At 42.3% G+C, this 25610-nt stretch overlaps 1 protein-coding gene across 1 annotated transcript in view; it reads left to right on the top strand.

The window, feature by feature from the left end:
• cdh13 (cadherin 13, H-cadherin (heart)) overlaps window positions 1-25610 on the top strand; it is a gene marked incomplete at its 5' end in the record, with an annotated part of 453399 nt that overhangs the window by 361220 nt on the left and 66569 nt on the right. The window lies entirely within an intron of this gene.

Genomic DNA, 25610 nt, shown 5'->3' with positions numbered 1-25610 from the left:
ACTTTAACTGTGTCACAGAAGAAGACCCTGTTCAAATATTGCCGTTATCATAACAGGGGGGCTATTAGGCGCACAATGTGCAGCAATAAAAACTGTTTCTGTTGCTGCCAGATGCATGCAGGCCTCTCCACGTTTACATCTCAAGAGGAAGAACTAGTCATTACGTTTGCTGGCTTATTTACACTCGCTTTATTTTGCTATTTCCTGCAGGCTTGAACAGAAATATGCTGTCAGATGCAGGAACCATATTTCACATGACATAAAAACAGCATAACAACACGAACAGAGTTGAACAATTTGGTCTCTGAATACAAATGTGCGAAACGGTGAGAAAAACTGTTCTGTTGAACATTATGGTTATGATTATTGATTGTTTTCCTGCTTATTTACGGTGTTTAAACCTTATCAACAGGGTCGTGGTGTTTGTTGAAGCACTGAGGACAATTCATGCACCCATGATCAGATCAGGCTCTTTTCGGATGTAATTTATCCTCTGGGACACGTTTTCATGCATTTATGTATCAATATGTGACCTGACAGTAAGGTCAGACTGATTTTATGAATAGTTCATAAAGATCAATATGCAAGCTGTTCATAGAAATACCATCAGGTTTCCAGAAATACCTCTAAGCTGATCCAATAATCGGTTCATGGCTGTAGTTAAACCACTTTGCTTCATGTCTGGACACAAACTCGGCTTTAAATAGAAATTAAAAACACGAATTACATTTATTCAGTTTTATCTTTATAATATTGGTTGAATATGAATAAAAAAAAAGTGATTCATTATCTTGATACAAGTTTAAAAAAAGAAAGGAAGAAGCTAAACTCTGCAGACAGGTATTTAATGATGTCAAACATTGCAGGGGCATTACTGCAGTTTTAAAACGACCAGCTTGATTTAGCCAGACACGTCCTGCTAGGCAGACCTGTTCCAGCTGGATCAACCTGTCGCTTACGGGGCTTTTTATGCACAAAGAAAAGAAAACTTTCATGCTCATAATTCATCATACCTTGATGCAACATACTGCTTGTTGAAGTACTTCCATGACTACTCGCCGTGACAAACTGATGCACTGAACAGTAAGCAGGCCAGCGTTAAACGTGCTGTTTGTGCACATGGAAACATCTACATGTGAAAAATGCACATTCAGACACTTAAAGGTTAAAGATTTGTGACCTCCATGTTTTTTTATTTACCTTTCATGGTATTTTGCTGCCAGACAGAAAACAACAACCTCCACAAAGATTCGCAACCATCTCACACTTCCAACCACAGGCTGTTGCCTCTGCTTTGCACCCCTGGAGAAATGTCCTTATTTCATGATTTCTGGAGAAACTGGGCTGAAATATCAAATAAATCTCATTTTTAAAATCCAGAGGAGGCCATTGACCTTCGATTGAACCCAATCATTAGAGCATGGGACTCTTACAAGAGGCTTAAAGAGAATTGTGAATATACACATCCTGGCCACAGAGGGAAAGTGGTGCCTGGATATGAAGTTATTTTAAGTCCGACTGATGCAACAAGCAGCTTCTGGTTTCTTCCACCAGCATGTGGAAGAACAGAAAGATGTCAGTCTGTTCCAGAAGGGTCCGATCGTCGTCATCCAGCAGAGAAAAGATGTGAGGAGACGCAGGAACGACTGAAACTGGCTTCAGAACCGTCCAGCAGCATTAAAACTGGAAGGATGGTGGAGAAGCATCGACTTCCAGGAAGAAACGTGGTGGAAAAACATCCTGAATGAAGCTGATGGTGATCACTGGAACGTCTGGAGGAACCAGAACCAGAACCAGCAGTAGAACTCAGGAGCAGGTTTCATAGTGACTGTAAGAACATTTCCACATGAACCATGAGACTGAACAGCTGTGGAGCCGGAAGAAGACCAGCAGAAAGACCGGACTCTGGAGCCGGAAGAAGACCAGCAGAAAGACCGGACTCTGGAGCCGGAAGAAGACCAGCAGAAAGACCGGACTCTGGAGCCGGAAGAAGACCAGCAGAAAGACCGGACTCTGGAGCCGGAAGAAGACCAGCAGAAAGACCGGACTCTGGAGCCGGAAGAAGACCAGCAGAAAGACCGGACTCTGGAGCCGGAAGAAGACCAGCAGAAAGACCGGACTCTGGAGCCGGAAGAAGACCAGCAGAAAGACCGGACTCTGGAGCCGGAAGAAGACCAGCAGAAAGACCGGACTCTGGAGCCGGAAGAAGACCAGCAGAAAGACCGGACTCTGGAGCCGGAAGAAGACCAGCAGAAAGACCGGACTCTGGAGCCGGAAGAAGGTCTGATGGGTCCAGATGGGTCCGTTTCCAGGGTGATGGAGCATCAGTGTGAGAAGAGAGGCAGATGAAGAGGTGCAGACATCATGTCTGTTCAAGGCAGTGGGGGAAGTCTATGATTTGGGGTTCCTGCAGCTGATCAGGTCTAGGTTCAGGGTCAGCCGTACCTGAATATCCTGAATCAGCATCTTATTCCATCTTCCTGCAGGACTGATGGGGCTCAGATTGTTAAAGAGCGGTTCAGGGAACAGGAGACGTCAGTTTCACACCACAGTCCAGAACCTGGACCACATGGAGGATCTTTGGGATGCTCTGGACCTTCTCCAGACCTGAACCCCATGGAGGATCTTTGGGATGCTCTGGACCTTCTCCAGACCTGAACCCCATGGAGGATCTTTGGGATGCTCTGGACCTTCTCCAGACCTGAACCCCATGGAGGATCTTTGGGATGCTCTGGACCTTCTCCAGACCTGAACCCCATGGAGGATCTTTGGGATGATCTGGACCTTCTCCAGACCTGAACCCCATGGAGGATCTTTGGGATGCTCTGGACCTTCTCCAGACCTGAACCCCATGGAGGATCTTTGGGATGCTCTGGACCTTCTCCAGACCTGAACCACATGGAGGATCTTTGGGATGATCTGGACCTTCTCCAGACCTGAACCCCATGGAGGATCTTTGGGATGATCTGGACCTTCTCCAGACCTGAACCCCATGGAGGATCTTTGGGATGCTCTGGACCTTCTCCAGACCTGAACCCCATGGAGGATCTTTGGGATGCTCTGGACCTTCTCCAGACCTGAACCCCATGGAGGATCTTTGGGATGCTCTGGACCTTCTCCAGACCTGAACCCCATGGAGGATCTTTGGGATGCTCTGGACCTTCTCCAGACCTGAACCCCATGGAGGATCTTTGGGATGATCTGGACCTTCTCCAGACCTGAACCCCATGGAGGATCTTTGGGATGATCTGGACCTTCTCCAGACCTGAACCCCATGGAGGATCTTTGGGATGCTCTGGACCTTCTCCAGACCTGAACCCCATGGAGGATCTTTGGGATGCTCTGGACCTTCTCCAGACCTGAACCCCATGGAGGATCTTTGGGATGCTCTGGACCTTCTCCAGACCTGAACCCCATGGAGGATCTTTGGGATGCTCTGGACCTTCTCCAGACCTGAACCACATGGAGGATCTTTGGGATGCTCTGGACCTTCTCCAGACCTGAACCCCATGGAGGATCTTTGGGATGATCTGGACCTTCTCCAGACCTGAACCCCATGGAGGATCTTTGGGATGCTCTGGACCTTCTCCAGACCTGAACCCCATGGAGGATCTTTGGGATGCTCTGGACCTTCTCCAGACCTGAACCCCATGGAGGATCTTTGGGATGATCTGGAGAAGGTTTGTGCAGTGGTGGGACTCTCCCATCATCAGCACCGTATCGTGAAGATAAATTAAAGCAACACTGGGTGGAAATCAATCAGGCGACGTTGCAGAAGCTTCCAGAAAGAATCTTTTTGAGCAGATCCGCGGTTCTAAGAGTCCCACATTGAATAGATGAAATGATTTTTATTCCTCTTTATTCTGTATTTCTGCTTTTGCAGCCGCTTGTCTCGACGTGCTTGCAGCATCTCCTCCTGAGTGGCACTCCGTCAGAAACAGCGTCCAGCTGATGCCCAACCGCGGTTTTAGCTGCTTTTTACTGACAAATGATACAACAGGTGTCTCTGCTCAGGTCTCTGTCTCTCACACACACACACACACACACACACCATGTCAACATCTGCTGATTTACAAGCTGTATTGATCACTATAAAACCTTCTCTTTCATTATTAAAGAGCTTTAATCAGGTCAACAACAAGCTAATGGTCTTTATGAATGAGATCCGGGCGTCCTGATTAGAGGTGAGACAGAGACGACCATTCGTACGCCGCTGCATTAAATCCAGAAGGAACGTGTCCTGAAATTTATGATTATTAGTGTTCAGGGCTCCACAGTTCATGATGTTTTACACTGAAGAAAGGAAAAAGTCTTGTTCAAGGTGGCTGTAGAGGGAACAACAGATGAAGGGTGAAAGCGACTTTGTGAGAAAGTTCCAGCTCTTCTGAAAGTATTTTTCTTTTCATCGTGTGACCTCTGTGTTGGTTGTCATATCGTCGCCATGCCGTTTGACTTTGATGTGTCGTAACCGGGACTTGCAGACAGGTTGAGGACACGTAGAAGCAGACAGAGAAGCTAGATGTGTTTACCTTCTTCTGTCTTCTCCTGCCTGCCTCTGCATAACCGTGCAGGTGTGTGTGTGTTTGCACGCAGCTCGGTGTGTGTGTCTGACGGGTCAAATGATTTGACATGGACACGATCTGTCCGAGTCGCAGAGCAGGATCCAGTCTTCACTTCCCCGGCATGTGCACTTGATGGCTTGTAGATATGTCTAAGTGATTTTTTTTAAGCATGTAAAGAAACATTTTAACTGGATAAAATGAGAAAAAGTTCTCATTTGAGCAGATTTGCTTATTTTGCTTTACAGTTTCGTGTAAAAGCTTTTTGTCTGGAAACGGAGCGTGAAGAAACAATGGGACAATAGTAACAGCTGCTATTTGTTTAGCTTATTCAATTATGGAAAAATAGGCATTACGCTGAACGGCTAAGCTGTGTTTGCAAACAGCTATTGTTACCTGAGGTCCTCCTGTGATTTACTGTGTGAGGACTGCAGGGGTTGTTTGTGTTTTAAACCTGTGCAAAGCTGCAGTGTGTGACATTTCTGGACTGCAGCTTCATCCCAAAGCAAAGTCGCTCAGACCGGATTAAAGTCCTGCAGGAATCAGGACCATATTTTCATGCTGCTTTAACTGAATATTATCATAGCAGGGAGTTATTTAAAAAGCAGCAATTAGTCATATTTTCATTTTATTATTACTGAACATTAATCTGACCAGACTCATAAATAACAAGAAAAATGATGATTACATGAGTGTCAAAACCCAGACAGAGCTGAAGCTCCATGCAAAACAGGGCATCCATACTGATTTATTATTGATCAGAAATTTAAGATCTTTAAAAGCGTGAGAGACCAGCTCCTTCAGTCCAAAGTCCTGATCCAGGATGATGCCAGCAAGTTTAACCCTGAGACGTTAAAAACTACAAATAAATGTCCAGTTTTTAATGTGAGGTTTTATTTGACTCCTTCACCAAACATCACAAATAAATGAATAAATACATAACATTTATATGTTTATACTATTTTTATACGATTTATACTATTTATTGCCATGAAATATTTCAAATAGTGTAATCTTCTGCTTCCTGGTATATGGCAGAAAACACATTCAGACCATCTGAAATGCAGTTTTAAGCAGTTTTTACTATAAAAATGATGTAAAAAATGTCTCAAACTGTATGTATCAGACATCATACTGGATCTCTGAAAGATTAAAAGCCTTTTTTTCTTTCTCTGCTTAGATTTTAGGATCAGCTAACAGTAGAGGGCCTTTAATGCTCGATGCAGAAGGTGGATACCAGACGGACGGACACTTTAGTCCGTCTTCTGCGTCGTTTACGCTGCAGTTGGTGTTTTTAGGGTCTTAGTGAATCTGATGCAGCAAACGATGCAATACCACCAGAAACCACATGGTTGGTGTGGAGCAGGATAGCTGTCATGTGACCAGCAAATGGAAAAATAAGACAGAAGATGAAGAGGAGGATGAAGAAAACTATGAGGAGAACAACTGTAGAGATGGATTTGAAGAACATTGTGAACAACATTATGTCAGCGCACAATCACCAACAGATGTCTATGCAGCACGGCCCACAAGTGGATGAAATGGCTTCATCACCACGGCAACGCAAAAGATGCATTGAAGTTTGACGCTTTAAAGGGACGGATGTAATATGTACACAAGGGAGCGTTAAGTTCCGAGGTCGTGTGATTGAAGTTATTCTCCAACGATCTGAGCGAAGCTGCAGGAAACGTTTGTCAGTTAAAACATCTCAGTGCTTCAGTCAGCTGAACAAACACAAGCGTACAAAAACAACAATGTTCTGCAGGGGTGTCCAGCTGCGTTGAGCCACCAAGGAACAAGAAGCATCTTCAACCTGCAGGACGGCCTTTCGTATGATCGTTATGCAGGACATTCATACCAGTAATATGAGCGAAGTCAGGCACGACGTGAAGGTGATAAGTCGGCTTCAAAGCAGGATTTACTGTGTTTTAGTTGCTTATGGCTAATTATGTTCATGCTCATGCTGTGAACGGCATGTACCATAAGAAAATAAAAGTTTTAATTGTGTAATCCTTCGTGAATTGTCTGATATGATGAATATAGAAAATGAAAGTAAAGAAACAGAGAAATGGTGTGGACTCAGAGCTGCAGTGTCCTTCAGACTCTCCAGACATCTGCAGTACTTTGGTACTTACTGGAGTGTTGACATAGCTGCCTGACTGCCACATAAAGTCAGAGAAATATTTGTACTTTCATAGCTTCAAGGTTTTTGCCGCTTTCTTATTTCGGTTGCTGCTGCAGCGTGTTAGAGACATGCGGCGTCTTCCAGGACGTGTGCTGCGCGGTACTTTATGCTGCTTCCAGTGTAAACACATCACACCTTACTCAGGACCTTTCTGGAACTCCTGACTGATTTACATCATTTATATGATCGTTCCTTGTAACGTTCTCACGGCATGTACAACTCTGCGGTGTCACATTAAACACAACGGGTTTAAAGTCTGGATTTATGAGTAAAACGGAGTGGAAAAGACGAAGGTCTGATTCTGGACTCAAGATGAGCTTCCAACAGGGTAGACCTGCCACTTCTTCTCCTGGCAGCTCTCCAAGCTTGTCTTGCGAGCTTTGATGCTCATTAATAAGGCAACCATGGCTCCAGACATTAAATATTGCTGCAGTGGGGGCAAAGGACGCGGTGGACACGTCTCACAGATGCTGCCTCTTTCTGCAAACGTGCACAATTCGGTCTCCAGGGATTGAGAATCAGTTGAGCTGCTGGTACATATCTGAGCGGATCCTGCATGAACCTGCATGAAAAGTGCAGCTGTATACCTGCATGTGAGAACATATGTGTAGGAAATGAATACAGATGTCTGTATAATCTGAATAACTCTAACCTAACCAGCATCATTCTTTATCATTTGCAGTAAACACTTTAATCACTCATATGCTGGTCTTGTTTGCACATGACAAGCTGTGATAAAATGTGGATTTACTGATTCTGCAGCAACGCAGGATGAATCACATCCTCAGTAGACACACATAGCAGAAAGGTTCTGGTTCTCTCAGCAGAAACACAGACCTGCCAGTAAAAGTCCTGATAACCAGATGGGATGAAACGTGACAGCTCTTGCTTGATGTTTCTCCGTTTGGCAGCAAATGTTTTGTTTTTCTTCTTCCTCTCCTGATAGAAATCTACGTTGTGGTTTCTGAAGTGTTTTCGTTAGCTTCGTAGCATAAATGCTAAAGTTATGTTGCAGATTTTATAGGCAGCGACGTCCATTCAGTCTGTAGTATTAGATGTAACACCTAGCCTAAATGATGCCATGAGGCCGACTATCAGACCCTAGAGGGAAGTCTGGGTTTCCCTACTCAGGCAGCTTTCCCTGCAACCCGAACCCGGATAAATGGCGGAAGATGGATGAAGGCTAACGTTAGCATTCAGTGCTGCTGATTGCTCTTTCAGCCATCTTGTACAAAGTTAAAGGTCCCTCGAATGCTTTAACTTCCACACCTGGATCTAGATGCTGCTAAGATATGATTATTTTATCCTCTCATGGTTGTCGGCCATGTTGGTCGCTGGTCAAAAGCATCACTGGTCGCATCCAGAGAATAAATCACCTTAATTGGTTGTGATAGCAACGGGATGTAAAACTGCACATGACGACCACATTACAGCCTGGACCATGACGGAACTTTAAGTCATTTTAAGTGTCTAACTAACCAACGACTTACAACGAAGCTATGGACGCCTGAAGGAGCGGCGAGGCGAGAGGACCATGGAGGCATAATTCTGGATCAGACCGACTCAGCTCAGTCCTGCAGGTTTTCAGCTCAGTCCTGCCGGTTTTCAGCTCAGTCCTGCAGGTTTTCAGCTCAGTCCTGCAGGTTTTCAGCTCAGTCCTGCAGGTTTTCAGCTCAGTCCTGCCGGTTTTCAGCTCAGTCCTGCAGGTTTTCAGCTCAGTCCTGCCGGTTTTCAGCTCAGTCCCGCCGGTTTTCAGCTCAGTCCTGCAGGTTTTCAGCTCAGTCCTGCAGGTTTTCAGCTCAGTCCTGCAGGTTTTCAGCTCAGTCCTGCCGGTTTTCAGCTCAGTCCTGCAGGTTTTCAGCTCAGTCCTGCCGGTTTTCAGCTCAGTCCTGCAGGTTTTCAGCTCAGTCCTGCAGGTTTTCAGCTCAGTCCTGCAGGTTTTCAGCTCAGTCCTGCCGGTTTTCAGCTCAGTCCTGCCGGTTTTCAGCTCAGTCCTGCAGGTTTTCAGCTCAGTCCTGCCGGTTTTCAGCTCAGTCCTGCCGGTTTTCAGCTCAGTCCTGCCGGTTTTCAGCTCAGTCCCGCAGGTTTTCAGCTCAGTCCTGCCGGTTTTCAGCTCAGTCCTGCCGGTTTTCAGCTCAGTCCTGCCGGTTTTCAGCTCAGTCCTGCAGGTTTTCAGCTCAGTGGTAAACCTGTGAGGACCGGAGGTCTCAGGCAGCGTCTGTAGACATTTTCCCAGCAGAGATGGAAGAACACGCGCTCTGCTCCAAGCCTCAGTCACTGATTGGTTGTAGATTCTCAGATCCCACTGAGACTGCTCCCACAAACCCGATGACGCGCATTAGCAAGGCGTCATATAGCCAGTCTTTAAACTGGAACGTGTGGATTTGTGTCCAGCTGCAGACCAAACCAGTCAAGCTGAGAACTTTCCATTCCTAACACCAATCACTGCTGAGTGGAAGGTGACAAATTGTTGCACAGAACAGGTGTGAAATTAGCAATCTCTTTCATGAAGCTCGCGACTGACACCTTCATCTTTCTTAATAAGTCTGTAACACCAGAACCCAGTTGAGCGGGGGGGTTCCAGGTTTAACAACAGCTCTGGTTTTTGTGCGTGGGTGCCAAATGGCGGACATAAAGCAGACAGAAAATAACTTTGATTTCTTTTTCCCCAAAGGGAGATGAAAAAAAAAGAGAAAATGAAGAAATTACAGCTTCCGTTTCTGAACGCTACAAACGTTTAAATCACTAAATAAAAATATGTTTTGTTGCTCATTGTATCACTTAGTTTTCCCTCTCTCGGCCCAACATTACTGTCAGTATTTCTCCATGTTCACTGTTTATAACAGTGTTTAAATCCTTAATGACCAAAGTTTCTTCTCTGTTACGTGTCCGATGTGTTAATCGGTTGTCTGATGTGAAGCAACTCAGCTAGTTTTAGCAATGAAGTGAACTTTTGTTGCGGCTAGCTGGTTAGCTTCCCTTTAGCTTTTCTCTCTTTGGTTCATGTTGTCCAGAAACACGTTGGATCCCTGTAACGGTGCAGTAGTCATCCAAATAAATGATTTACTTCTGTTCCACTGTGACGCAGCCGAGACACCAATGATCCAGGTGATCGAGCGATTGATATATTTAATACATAATTATAACATGATATGTAGGAACCTGAGAAATGGTGGAATCGATCTTATTTATCATATCATTAAAAAGCTTTTTCAGCTACGGCTAAGCATCTCTCTGTCATCGTTCTCATTTCCCCAGTAAAGTTACATAATTAGGGTGAATAGAAGTGGTTTTAATCCGCTCGGTGCTTCTTCCAAACTGTTGGACTGGAGGCTCTGAGAGGATTTGTCTGCTGAAGGAGTTCTCCAGCCCTCTTGACTAGATTAGGGCTTTGCTTGATCATATTTATGAAAGTGCTGAAGACAAACTGAGTGGCAGGATGTGGTCGTAGGACGGGGAAAGTCAGGTTTAACTTTTCCAAATGGAAGTTTAGCTGTGGTTTTCATACAAGTGTGTTTTTTGTGACGCTTGACACACGTTCAGGTGTGAGGTCCGGTCCAGGTGATGAGCAGAAAATATCACATTGTCAGATAGGCTGGTTCTGTGCTGGAGATAACTCTGGTTCTGGTTCGGTACTGGACAGGATTCTGGAACTAATTGTTCAGAGAAAAATGCTGCATAATCTACTGAAAACTGAAAAAAAAAATTGATAAGTTAAAAAAAAATATTCCTCCTATGCTGAACACAACACAAAGAAGCAACAACAGTGTGTTCACTCAGAGGCTTCTTCACCTCTAGTGTAGGACAGAAATCTTTCCAGCCAGCAGCATCACTCTGGAACAAGACTATATAGAACCTGATACAAGACTGGAATTTTCCTCTGAGATAAATATATACATATGTGTATATATATATACACTACTCACAAAAAGTTAGGGATATTTGGCTTTCAGGTGAAATTTATGGAAAATGCAATATGTTCATGCTACAGTGATAAAATATCATAAAAGTAAGACATTTAAGTAGAAGGATGCACTACTGATTTCCTCATCTCAAAAAATTCATTCAACACAAAAGGTAACAACAATGGTAGTTACACCACAACAAAAAATTTGAACGTCTCAATATCTCGTCATGTGCCCTTGAGCATCAATTACAGCTTGACAACAACGTCTCATGCTGTTCACAAGGCAACTTATTGCCTGCTGAGGCATGGCATCCCACTCTTCTTGAAGGGCAGCCCTCAGGTCATTGAGGTTCTGGGGTGCAGGGTTTCGAGCCTCTACACGACGGCTCAGCTGATCCCACAGGTTTTCAATGGGATTCAGGTCTGGAGAGAGTGCAGGCCATTCCATTTGAGGTACACCAGTCTCCAACAGCCGTTCCCTGATGATGCGGCCTCGATGAGCAGGAGCATTGTCGTCCATGAAGATGAAATTAGGCCTGTGCTGTTCATGTAGGGGCACAATCACTGGATTAATGATGTTATTCAGGTAGTATGGGCTTGTCACTGTACCATTCACAAAGTGTAGGGCAGTTCTGTACCAAGTGGACACCCCTGCCCACACTGTAACACCGCCACCACCAGAAGCTGGCCTGGTGACAACAGTGGCTGATGCATAGCGCTCTCCCTGACGTCTCCAACATCGTTGCCGGCCATCATTTCTGCTCAGTGTGAATCGACTTTCATCAGAGAACAGCACTGAGGCCCACTGGTTCCTCGTCCAGCGTAAATGCTCCCTGGCCCATGCAAGACGATGATGCCTGTGCCTGGTGGTGTGGTCAGGTACCCGTGCAGGTCGTCTAGCACGCAGACCACGCTGATGGAAACGGTTTGGAATGGTCTGACGTGACACTTGGGTGCCTCTCACCTCTCTTAAACGTGCCTGGAGTTGAGTGGCATTCATCATCCGGTTTCTCAGGGCAGTGTTCACAATGTAGCGGTCATCAGCACGGGATGTGGCCAAAGGACGTCCACTTCTAGGCCTTTCTGTGACTCTTCCAGTCTCTCCATATCTCTGTTGCAACCTGCTGATGACACTCTGTGACACTCCAAGCTCAGTGGCCACTTCTGTCTGAGAACGTCCTGTTTGAAGCATCGCAATGGCAAGGAACTGTTGTTCCATCGTTAGGCGTCGTCTTGGTCTCATGATGTCAAAATGTGAACAGCATGATGAGGACAACTGTTTAAACACCAGCTCTAATTGAACCAGGACATTTATTGGTCAATTCAAGGATCACACACCTGCCGTGATTTTTGCCGTTAAGCTCCTTGTTAGAGAACAGCAACTTGTGCAAAATTTATTGAAACATTTAACAGTTGGACATGTGCATTTAAAAGCTTAGAGAAGATCACATTAAGTTCACCTGTACAGGTTTGAATGCATTTTAGGCTTGTTGTGAAATTTCACCCAAAAGCTGAATATCCCTAACTTTTTGTGAATAGTGTGTGTATATATATATATATATATATATATATATAATTTTAAAGTAGTTTAATTTCTATAGTCATTTCCAGTTTGTTAAACAGGATGTGTGAAGTTGACATGTAAAAAAAGCTAAAGTACACTCTGGTACATACTGCATGGCTGGCTTCGGAGCGGGATGATTGGCGTCTGGGCTTGGAGGTGGCTGCCAGCTTCCTGAGTCTCTGGGTTTTCCTGGCCTGCTCCTTGCCTTTGTGTGGGCGGAGTCCCATTGAGAGGTTGGGGCCATATTGGCATGATCACTCGTCTCTGAACACGTTCCACTCTGTTTGTTCAGCATGTGTCACAGTCACTGCGTCGTCTGAAGGATTAGTTACTAACAGCAGCTGGTTTTCTTTCTGTTTCTCATTTAGTACAAACTCTGCATTCATGCAAAAATAAATAGAGAAATAAAGTAAGAATTCAGAAAGTCAAGAGGATCATCATATCTGTAAAGCTCCTCTTGGAAAAGTAAATCTGCTCAGCAGAACATCATCCAGACCATCATTCTGTTGCTTAAATGCTGGACATGACACAAATAAATAAATAAATAAATAAAAGTTCAGTATTGTTTTTGTAAAAATCCATAAAAACATGTGTCTCTGAGTTTAATCAGTGTTCACAGGCCTCGCTCTTTAGCCTCCTTTGGATCATGGCTTCTCCATCAAAAATACATTTTTTTTCTGCTTCCTGTGGAAAACCGAGGAGTTTCAGACAGATTGGTTCATGACTTGTTCAGCGTTCACCTGTCGACTTCTACTCCTCGCTCAGGTGCTGCTCGGGTTTGCAGGGGTGGGACTTGAAAGCAGAGGGATGTGGAGCCGGACTGTCAGGCATGAAAACCACCAGGCAGCTGTGAGAAACTGAGGACAGAAGAGAGAGAGAGAGAGAGAGAGAGAGAGAGAGAGATGAATGGACATGACAGACAGGCAGAGCAGAGGAATGACAGGACCTCATACCGGCTGACCTGCCAGGGGTCAGATGGGATCAGATCCGGTGTCTGAAGCAGGATTTACTCACACACAAGATTCCATGAGAATGAGAGATTCCTGTCATTAAATGATGATTTAACTGATATTTTTGGTCATTTATGCATACGTGACTCGTGCAAGTTTATTCAGTTCATGTTTCTGCGTAGAAATAAAAGCTGCTAAATGGCTTTACCCCTCAGCCGATCTGCCTTCCTCTGCTTCTCTTGACACATTGCAATAAAATCTGCCTTGTAAAGGCGTCAGTTCCAGGGTCAGCCATTGTTTTCTCGCAAGCGGTGTCATCAGAGGTCAAGTGGAATAAGTGCATGAGCGACAGTCAGAAGTGCCAACAACTGCCTCTTCCTCTGTTTCTGACTGATGGCATGAGAAGATCCTTCATCAGATCAGAGTCATCGTTTCAGATTTATGCACAAATTCCTTCTTTTCTGTCTGGAAGCTTTCTTGGTCTTCCATCTTTCCTGCTGTTAATTATTCACGTTATAAACTTAGCAAGCAGACTCTGGGGAAGGTTTTCTGTGTGGTTTTCTCCTAGTCATGATTAACTTTGGCTTTATTCTAGTAATAGGAATAAAATTCATCAGCACGAAGAAGTTTTTTTATGCAGCTTGTCTGACAACAGCTGCACAATCACAGTGCTGAAAAGCTTTTTGGACGTTGGACCGACTCGGAGCTCAACCTATTGGGGAAAATCTAAACATTTTCTCAACTTCTGCACAAATACAAGAAAAATGTAAATAAAAAAAAAAAAACAATGAATCAACATTTCTTAAAACACAGAAGAAACAATAGAAACCATGACAAAGATTCATTTATTAGAGCACAAACGTTGCTTGGATTATTATATTTACTTATTTTTAAATCGATTCCAAATTGTGATTTAACTTTGGCCGATAACATTTCATTTGGCAGGCATGTTGCCACAACTGGGACTACACAAAAACAAGTAGGGATGGGAAAATCTCATTGAAAAATTGAATATTGGGATTTTTTGCTTCACAAATTTTCTTTTTTTGTTAAAAAAAAAATCGATTTTTTTTCTTAAAAATTTTATTGATGATAAAAGATTTTGCCATTTTTTTGTTTTTTTATTGATTTTTTTTTACTTGTCTTCTTGGGCATTAAAGCAGCACAATGATGGTCTGGCGACTGGGTTGTTTTTTTCTGATTGAAATGAAGTAAAATGATCAAAAAAAAAAAGTTTAATACATTTTTTTTTCTCATTAATCTACAAAAATAAGGCAATATGGAAGAATTGTGGGAATCGCAATTTAAATCAAATCGAGACCCAAAAATCGGAATCAAATCAAATCGGGACAAAAGCATTTCGTCGCCGCACTACGAACTATTATCATACTTTAAGGCTTAGGAAATGACCGTTTCCACCTTGACTCGGCTCTTTGGAACGCGTTGCAGCTAAAGTCACAGCAGGACTATCTTTATAAATGAAAACTGATCGACCTTTACAATGAGGTGGAACGTGTACGGATTGCTTTGTGGGTGTAGATGTGGATTTCTGCTCTCTTGCTGTAATCAGGAAACAATAACACAAATGGCCATTTTTACACTTTATCCTGCAGCTTGTGGAAGTTCCATGCATGGTCAGAACAACGTCTACTCGTCCGTTTTACAGAGGGATGACATCGTATCCCTCTAAAGCTGAACTTAAACTGGCAAAGCGTCTTCGTATGACAAGGCTGGCATTGCTGATGCTGGTGAAAGGAGCTCTCACACTACATCACGCTCCAGCTGTACTTCATCCTCCGAACCTGAAGGTGGCAGTAGAGATAAAAGTCTGCTCCTAATTTTACAGGGCAAAGTTTGCTCTATGGTTGCCTTCATGTCTGATGGCCTCTTCCTGTTTAAGAACAACAGTGGCGGCCGACAGGGTCCGGTGTGGTCACAAGCTCAAGGAAATAAATTTATTTTGTATGAAGAAGAGATGACAGGTGCACTGCAGGTATCCCTTAAACCACTGTTTCTCAAAAAGGGGTACGTGTACCCCTGGGGTATACTTAAAGGCAGTCCAGGAGGTACTTGGAAGTTTTCTTTAAAACATCCTTAAATAGAATAATAGAAATATAATTTTTTATAAATATTTTATATATTTCAATAAATGTAAGTTTACATTTATAAACTGAATTTACATTTAGATTTACACTATTTTATTCCTCCTAAAATCCCACATTCCCACTTGAACTGAACCCCACCTGTTTCGAGCCAAATCATATCCATCAGTCACTGTTGCCTTGACAACGCAAACAAAAGTTTAATAAACCAAACACAAATGACAAAGTCCTGTATTTCATGTGTTAACTAAAAAATACTTTGCAGTGCTTACGGGGTGCTTGGCTGAAGAAATGTTTTACAAGGCGTAGTGTGTTGCAAAAAGGTTGAGAACCGCGACCTTAAACCACTGCTGCTCATGGCTGAATTTATGATTTATTATTTATTTATTTATTACTTATTCTGATCCAAAACCATGGTATAAAAGTCCAACTCCAGGCACTCTAAGTGGTTGAAAATGTATTGAAATGGACTAAAACCAGGAATCATTAACGGGTTAGCGGCTAACACCAATTATTTTGTGTTGTTTTTAAAGGTTGTGTTTGTGACCAATCACAAGGCGGTATTTGAGCACACCCGTGCTGCATAGCAGCGGTTCGTGTCGGCTCTGGAAAATGTGCACAACAAGCCTCTGCAGATATATGTGGAGCTAACGGCGGTGACGGCGTAACTGACATGACGCAGATGCTGCGCGAGTTTACGATGCACCGCTGACAGAATGCACCTTCTGATGGCGAATCAGGCTTTACAAGTATGTCAAATAAAACACCAGAGGTTATTGTTAAACTGGGAAATCTTTGCTCCTGCTTGCTGATTCCATTCCTGACTTCTTTAAAATGTCTTCTCTGTTGGCAGCATCAGGTGGAGCGACACTTCCAACCAATAAAACCCATATTTTTATCAGTTTTACATCAGGACTGACATTTTCAAGCTTTTACCTTTTAAGCTGAAAGTGACATAAAGCAGAATGTTTAACCTCTCAGATTGTTTCCGTGGCACCTAGAAGCAGAAGATGGGCTGTTGTTACTGGTGTTACAGGATATGTTTAGCTTTTTATCTGTTTTTTGTTGTTTTTTTTCTCATTTTAATGTCACAACAGCCTGAATCCCAGTCACACGCTCCGCCTCGTCCTTTCAGATGTGAAGGGAATGATTGCAGGATAATCAGATGTTTAGATTTGTTTCTCATTTTGAGGATAATGAAAGTCAGGCCAAATGCAGAAGGGAGGGGTAGAGAGAGCAGGAGGCAGAAGGCAAAGAGAGGCTTTAATCGTTGAGCCAGTTTGAAAGAAAATAATTAAAACAAACCTAAAAGGTGCCAAGAGGAAGAGAGGGATGCTGCGCTCTGAAGGAGGAGGAAAATGCTTTTCTTCCTGTTAATTACAGAGACGTGCTATTTTCCACGTTATTATGATAACTTGTCGTCTGCGTTGTGTTGCTCAAGCTCTGTAATTTCTGAAAGCAACATTACACCATCAGCAACATGAGAAAAACATGGGAGGTGCAGCATCTCTGTCATGTGTCACCGAAGCTCCTCACACTCAGGATGTGTTCCTGACAAATATTGACGGTGCAAAGTGTTCATTTTCATCTTTAATTTACTGCAAACTCCTCCGTCGGCGTTCAGTCGACGCCGCAGGCTTTGCTCTGTGGAGCTTCTGCATCTGCTCAGTGGATTTGCAGACTTTACCGCGCTCGATGCAAACAATAGCAAGCACCCTGAAAGGAGACAAAAGGGGCTTTTTTCAGCTGCTGTAAAAAGAAACATCAGACACATGTTGAGCATTAATATTCAGCCACACGCTTGTTTTGTCTGATTTCCGTCAGTAAGGGACACTTATCAAGTGAAAACAGAGAACAGATGCTGCAATGAGGATGCAACAGCTGAAAAGTAAAGTGGCTTCTTATGCTTCTTGTAACGTTCAGATTGTCTATTTTTTGTCTTCTTCTGGCCTTTTTGTGCAATTAATCCATTTTACTTAAGTATTAATGAAATGCTGATGACATGCTTTAGCTTAAATCCGTCAGAGACGATGTTAAAGCTCCCTCCTAAAACCTACGAAACACTTAACTCTTCCTCTTTGAGATGTGTCCTACAGCGAAGAGCTATCAAATCATTTTATTGCAAATGAAACTGTCGAGTAGTTTTCTTCCCCAACTTCTGCATTTCAGTCCCAAATGATCCCAAACATCATTTGATTGCATTAAAGTGGTCCACGTCACAAGCTGTAAATGCTGCGCTTTAATCTGCCACTGCTTCTGTTCTGTTTGGCATTTAGGAGGCAAAATGTGCAACTTTTCACCAGCGTTTGGTTACAAGTTTCCGTTTATTTGACTGATGCCGGGTTCCTGTGCTGATTCTGCACGAAAAACAAGGTCTGAACGAGGAGAAGTTCAGGAATTTGCTGCTGACTGAGATGAGACTTCAGCTTTCTGAGGTTCAGAAAGATGTGAAGGAGAAGCTGAAAGTTTTTCCTTTTTGTCTGGAAAGATTCATGGCGAGACGGGTGTATTTATACATCGTCCACATGACTGCTCAAGACATTAAAACCATGACAGCGAGGTGGAAAATATGCATTAAAAAGGAAAAGCTAAACTAAAAACAATTTTAAAAAGACGACAAAGAGAAAGAAAAACGGACAAAGTCTGGTTCAAACACAGACGTCAACAGGAAATTCATCATCATCACCTGAATCATCATCAACAGCATCATCTTCATCGCTGCCAATAAACATGTAATAATAATAATCCATTCACTTTATTTTCAATTCAATTCAATATTCTTTTTTGTCATTGCACAAGTGCAATGAAAGTGACACAGACCGCTCTCGTGTTAAAACGATGAAATAAATATTTCAACACAAATAAAACACAAACAATACTATAAAAAACAAGACTATTGATAAGATAATGCTAAAACAGAATGAAAAAGTGACATTTGTCTCACAGACACTAAAACTGCAGCTAAGATGTTGCCATGTAAAACCAGAGCTCAGTGATGCAACAGCTCTCGGATAAAAAGTGTTTTTCAGCCTGTTTGTTCTCGCTTTAAACATCTGGACGCGTCTACCTGAGGGCAACAGTTCAAGGAGTTGATGACCAGGGTGAGAGGGGTCTCTGAGGATAGTCTCCTGAGACAGCGTGAGTTGTAGACGTCCTCCAGAGATGGAAGAGCGCAGCCGATCAGTTTTTGGGAGGTGTTAACAACCCTCTGCAGTGCCGTCCTCTCTGCAGCTGGCAAACCAGAGCGAGACGCTTTGGCTCATTTATAAAGCACGTTTAAAAAAACAGAACGTCTCCAAAGTGCTCCATGGAGTCAAATATCACAAAATAAAAATAAATTATCATTAAAATAATAATAATAATGATCATTAAAAAAAATACTTCTAATAATATATTTTTAACATCACCTTTGAAAATGGACACAAGAAAAGCTCATGGAGAGCACAAACCTCCGCCGAGGCCTTAAAAAGTTCCTGGATCCAAACGGTGATCCGGATCTCAACATTATTAAATCAGATCTTTTTTTTCACATTTCCAGCAAATCCAGAAAAATTTCATGAAAATCTGTCCAAAACTTTTTGAGTTAAGTTAAACGAAAACAAACGCCGGTAAAATCAGAACCTCCTTGGTGGAGATGATTAAAAGTAAGACAACAATAAGAAGATAACACCTGAAACACATCAGGAAAGCAGCAGAAGAGGCAGGTTTACTGCAGTTTACTGGTTCCTATGAGAACTGATGATCTGCAGAGTCCTGATCTGCGTCTAACCGCACGCTGAAGAATCAGCTGTTCAAGCAGCTTTCCTGTACTTTAACTCTGCTCTCCGTCAGAGGACTTGCAGAACCTGGTCCAGTTCTTTGCAACAACTCAGAACAAGCTGCATCCAGGAGGATGTTGTGGGATTTATAGTTTCTGTGTTTAACAAAGGGACGATTGCAGGGAGGGAAGGGAACAAACCTCAGTCTGTAGCATCCAGCTGGACTCCACCAGTCTGACCAGCTCTGGTCTATGATGCTCCTACTGTCTCATTTCCTGCTTGTGTTGTTCTCACTCTCACATGTAAGTCGCTTCAGGGAAAAGACTGGAGAATAGAACAGAATGTTGCGATGGTGGAAATGTGGCGGTTGATGTGACGGCGTTCTGTCGAACCGTGGAGTCATGGAGGTCATGGAGGAAGCCTGGATCTTATTCCACTTGGAAGAATTTCCCTGGGAGGCGGACGGTGAAGAGAAGGAATGAAGCAATGAAAAAACTCCTTTAAATAAAAGTTGTAGCGATTTAAAAGTTCCTCTTTCCCTCTCAAGAAGGAAAAGAATAAATTCCTCTCGGATGATTTCCTGCATCTCGACGTCTCGTGTGTTCGTACGTCTGAGCCTTTCGTAGCGAGGCCACGTGCTCGGCTCGTACAAATCCAGGCTCCTGGAGTCTGCGTGACGAACGACAGATGCAACACGTGTCGATGTTTGCTTGTTCCTCCCATCGCTACATTTAGACCTGCTGCTGATACAAGGAATATAAACAGGTGTGACTCCAGCAATTATTTCCACATGGCGTGAAGCAGCGGCAGGCCGAGACTGGACAGCTCAGCTCAGTCTAGCGAGGTCCTCGTGGTCCACCTCGGGGGGGATTGCTTAAGCTGAGCACAGAGCAGAAAAAGGGATGAAAAGAGAAATGGATCGGGTCGGAGGGAATTCTAATGGTCTCAACCTCGTATTTAGTAAATGTCTTTTGCTCTGCGACGTTTGTTCTTCCTGGGTTCCTTTCTTTAACCACCAAAGAAAGGAACATGTTCTAAGTAGAGAAGAGGTTTTGTGACAGAAGGTCAGCCGCTGACCGATCAGACGTGGTTTCGTCAGAGGTTGTTTTACGTCCAGCTGGAAACGCTGAAACGGACTGAGGAAAGAGACAGAAACCACTAAACATCCCACATTTATCACTTCCAGTTCATAAGAATCTGAGTTCCAGAACTCCTGCAACAGCAACTTTAGCTTATTGAAACTACATGCAGACATATAATAAATAGAACTGTTGGGTTTGTCTCTCTAAAGGCAAAATCTGCTCCGTTTTATTCAGATCTGCAGTTTCATTTCCATTTATACTGACATCAGAGTTCTACCGCAGAAAACTTTCACATTCGAGGCAACGCAGCAGAAATGGAGTGCAGAGCTGCATGAAAAATAACCAGAATTCTATGATGCAAGGGCTTTAATCACTTTAATGATTTAAAATTTTAAATCCATTACAAACTTACAAAGTGAAATCCTCAAAAAGCTGAAAGGTCATGAGGTGCGTTTCCATTTCACCTGGAACTGCGCAAAATGTAAATATTGCAATATAAAAACACCAAAGGAAATGTCTACATTAAGAAAAAAGTCTCAAATATCGCTAAAAAGTTTTCATGAGGTGGTCTTTTAGATGTTTTGATACAGAAAAATATCGGAAAAGTGTAACGGAAACACTTCTTTCACTTTTACATGACGTGCAGGGTCATGTGACCAGTTCATTCCCAGTAAAGACGGCGCGGTGGGGAACAAACAACAGCAAATTTCAGAGTTTTAGAATAGAAAATTAGAGAGAAAAGCTTCGAAAAGCCATTGCAAACTCTCCGCAGCAAGTTAAAAAAACCCAAAATCACGCTACATGGTTACCATGAAATTAGCCGCAATTCTAGTAAAATCTTGTGAGACGGACGGGTGAGAACTGATGCTGATGGGCGAAACACTGCTCCATAGAAACACCTGCAAACAGCAACTGTTGTCAAAAATATGGCTTTTACTTTGCGAGAAATTGTAATGGAAACACAGCTGTAGAAAACAAAGGAGCAAAGTGCAGTTTACAAAACACATTTCACATATTTACACTCAGCAGGCACGGAGCCGTCTTAACATGTGACAGGGGAAGGTGGGAAGTCGACAGTAATTAGCAGTTTATGCCACTAGATGTCGCTACGTATAAAGTAGAGCTTTAAAACAGCTCGGGAACTGGAATAAAATCAGTTCTGGTCGTATTTAATGAAACGAGGACAGTAACACATGAGTGGGGAACAATATAAGCCTCGATATATCATGATGTTTTATCTGCCACAAGATGAAATCCTAACAAATGTAAATGAAAATAGGAATGTTTGTTGGAGTAAAAAAGTTTTCAGTGTTTTCCTGCATATTGTTAGGACATACTTACAGGAGGAACCTGAAGTACTCAGAGAGGAAGATCAGCCATGTTTTTTAAAGTTCTGACCTTGTGGAGACTATTCAGAACTGTGTCAGCAGTCTCGCAGTTTAAAAAGAGACGCTTCAGTCGGATGTAAATATCAAGGATAAATGTCAAACCAGCGGGTAAAAGAGAATTTATGAATGTTTCCAATAAGACAAATATAAATCCTGAATCAACTTTGAAACAGCAAAGTTTACTTCAAACCGCATCCATGTGAGCTAGCTTCACGCCGATCTGTTTAGTTTTTAACACTTTAGTGTTTCAGAAGAATCTTCTGCACCAGAAACACAAGATAACCAAAAACTACAGCTTTAAACAAACCAACAAAGCAAGAAATAAGCTCAGGATCACTGTTCCAGTTACGGGAAAGCTTTCAGTCGTTTACTCGTCTGAGCCCAAGCACAGCGGAGAGGGAGGGAGAAAATCGCTCATAGCGAGAGTTCTGTTGTGGTTTTCAGCTGGTTGAAGGTGAAATGATTTTGATTTTAAATTTTAAATCCATTACAAACTTATAAAGTGAAATTCTCATAAAGCATTTCACCTGGAACTGCACAAAACATAAATATAATTTTAAAAAAAACACCAATGGAAACGCCTACATTAAGAAAAAAGTCTCAAATATCTGTAAAAAGTTTTCATGAGGTGGTCTTTTAGATGTTTTGATATAGAAAAATATCGGAAAAGTGTAACGGATACACTTCTTTCACATTTACTTTTCCCAGGACGTAACGTGGAGGGTCATGTGACCAGTTCATTCCCAGTAAAGACGGCACGGTGTGGAACAAACAACAACAAATTTCAGAGTTTTAGAAAAGAAAATTAGAGAGAAAAGCTTTGAAAAGCCGTTGAAAACTCTCCGCAGTAAGTTGTGGTTTAAAATATTAGCACCTTCCTACCATGTCCTCTACTGTTTGATTTCCTGCTTGTGTTGTTCTCACTCATATATAAGTCGCTTTGGAGAAAACATCTGCTAAATGACTGTAGAATAGAATAGAATAGAAAATATTGTGTGATGGGATTCTACTGGAATAGTTCACATGAAACCAATAAAGTCATTTACATGTTAACGGATGACAAAAACATAAAATAATTCATAAATCTGGTGACTGCACATCTGTAGCATATGATGAACTTTTCTGTCAACATTTCAGAAGCAGACGACGACATCCTGCCATCGGGACTGAACCAGGATGAAAAGTCACTCAGAAGAACTTTGTGTTGATTTAATGCAACGTTTCTTCTTTAGCAATAAATTACACCCTGGAAATCCCCCCTTCTCTCCCGTAGGAACCGAAAGTTTAGGCCTGACTGCAAATCCAGAGTAGCTGACTCGTCACCAACCTGGTTTTCATTAAAGTCTCCGTTTTCAACGGCGCATTGATTTTACAGCTTTATGTCAAGTTTCTGTTTATTCCCAGAATTATTATTTGGAAATAAAAGTTTCAGGAAGTATTTGGAGCTTTGTGAGTGGCTTCTAATCCATCTGAACAGAGAAAGATTCTGGCTTCTAAGACATTTTAAAGCCTCCTAAAGCCATGCTGTTGCCATAGAAACGGACTCGTGTATGAACCGATCGATAGCTCATCCGTCGGTTTTCTATACCTGTTTATGCCAGTAGGAGTTGTAGGCTCGTCAGGAAGCACTGAACCGCACATTCATCACTAACACTAATTTCCATCCAATTAACGATGTTTCTGTAACATAAACCAGAAAATATATATTTTTAGATTTTTATATATATATATATATATATATATATATATATATATATATATATATATATATATATATATATATATATATATATATCTCAAATGAAGTGAAATGAAATGAAAAATACTTTATTAATGCCCAAAGGGAAATTCAATTATATCATAATACAGCATATCTTATTTTATCAAATATATCACATAACCTAAAAAAAGGGAAACAATAACTAAAAATGTGCTAAATTATAATTTACTGATATGAGACACTATTTTCATTTAATTGAGTTGAAGAAAAAATAAAAACAAATAAAATAAAAACAAACAAATGGTTCCTGGACAAATGGGAGCAGTTTTCTGAAGAACGGTGGCACAAAATACCTTCAGCAGGTGCAAAAAATACCTGACTGGACTGGAAACATCAAAGACTTGTTCAACAAAATATTAGTTTATGTAACGTTTATCATTTTATCATATGTTTGTTTAAATATATATACTTCTATTGAACCAGGATTAAAAAATATGATTTTCAAAAATGTTTTATTTATTATGACTTTTGTCTATTTCATCGTATTTTACAAGTTTTATTTGCTTTTTGTAATGGGAGTGTATGGATACATATGAGGACGACTGTATGTGTACATCAACATATTTCTCTTATTTATTTATGGTATTAGATAAACTTTATTAGTAGTTTTGCATAAACTTTATGAAGAACTTTTACTAAGTTTTACATATTTTCAATGCAGATAAATTTTTATCCTTTTCTGTTCCAATGAAAGGTGAAAGCCGTCCCAGACCATTTATGAGCTTGTTGTTCAGATTTTTCACCAGCGAGTCTTTTGCTTTGGTTCTGACAGAAACTTTTCTACTTGAAAGATAAAGATTACAGCTGCAGTAAACGGAAATCTTTACCCTCGTTTGGAAGTAAAAGTCTAGTTTTAGTGCTCAGAGCTGTAAGAACGATGCATGGAAAAGCTGCAGAGTTTCACCGTGACGCGGAGCACAGACCAACTCTTCATCCATCTTCCTCGTGCTCGAGCCTCGTGATGGATCCTGCAGTGATTCTATCTTATCATGTGTTCCACTTCACACACTCCAGCTGCTCTGACAGCTTGCCATATCTCCTGCACCATCAGGGTACGTTCAAACTCTCTGTTTTCAGTCAAGATTCACAAACTGGCTGTGTTTTCTAATCTGCAGCAATTAGCATAAAACGGTGTTTATATCTGACATAAACCAGCAAACTGACCTGCTGGTGCAGCTGGGTGGAGGAGCGGTGTGTGTGTTTAATGCTGCCTGGCTTCCATCCTGTTCTCTGGGATGAACGCTGATTAAAAACACACAAAGTTTAACTGTTGATGCCAAACTTCTTCAACTTGGAGCCATTTTTAAAGACGAATGTGTCCCAGACACATCATGTCTTTATCTAATGTCCCAGTTTGACTTACTGGGACTGAGATCCTCTTTGAGATACAGAGCTTTTAAATATTCATTGCACTGAATTAACTTTATTGTCCCATGTAGCCAGGATTACAAAACAACAATCAGCATTTATTGCAACTTTTATTATGTGACGTATAATTCTGTATCTTACAGCGAGCTTTCAGGACCGTTTCGCTGCTTCTGCAGCCCTCAGCACGTCTTCCCAGTCGTCCACCCAGTCTGCACAGCATCTGGTGGATCTGAACCACCTCTCTGACACCAATCTGCTGACATTAACACACCTTTAGAGAGAGCTGCGTTGTGACATTAATGATGTTTGTATCAGAGCGGCTTGTTGGGACCTGTAATCACATCGGGCTAAAATAGCCGATATATCAGCTGCATTCAGCTGGAGTGAAGTGGACTGATGGGAGGTGCTTTGACATGGACACGTTATGCGTTCCTAAGAAAATGTTTGTATTACTGTACTTATCCAGCCTCATGTGTCCCTTCTTTATCTCCACCTAGGATCCCTCAGCATCCACCCCCCTCCTCTTTGTTTCCTCTCGCTTTAGTCGCCACAGATTTGGATGAAGTGCACAGCTGCTGCATCCAAACACGGGTCGGCACAACCTCGGTACTTTTACGGCATCTTGTGATTGATGTTCTCATATCTACTGCTTGCACACACTCAGCAGCTCTCAGATAGAAGCAGACTATTAGCATTGGCTCTGTGCCGTCTCCCGTCTTGCAGAAAGTTAGACTCCAATCACACCAGGATCTCACTGGCAGGAGAGGGAGAAGAAAGCGATAGAGAAGCAGATAAACAGCGAGATAAAGTAACCAACCGAGAGGCAGGACAAGACAGGACGTCAAAGCTGTGCGTGTGTGTGTGTGTGTGTGTGTGTGTGTGTGTGTGTGTAGCTGAGGGTAATATGAGGGAAAAGAGGTTGAGGTCTACAGTATGACGCTGTCATTGACATCATTTACAAGTTTCA

This window comes from Telmatherina bonti (assembly GCF_933228915.1).
Source record: "Telmatherina bonti genome assembly, chromosome: 2".
In the NCBI taxonomy this organism is placed as follows: Eukaryota; Metazoa; Chordata; class Actinopteri; order Atheriniformes; family Telmatherinidae; genus Telmatherina; species Telmatherina bonti.
Note: the sequence above shows the minus strand (reverse complement) of the source record. Positions and strands in the feature narration are given on the sequence as shown.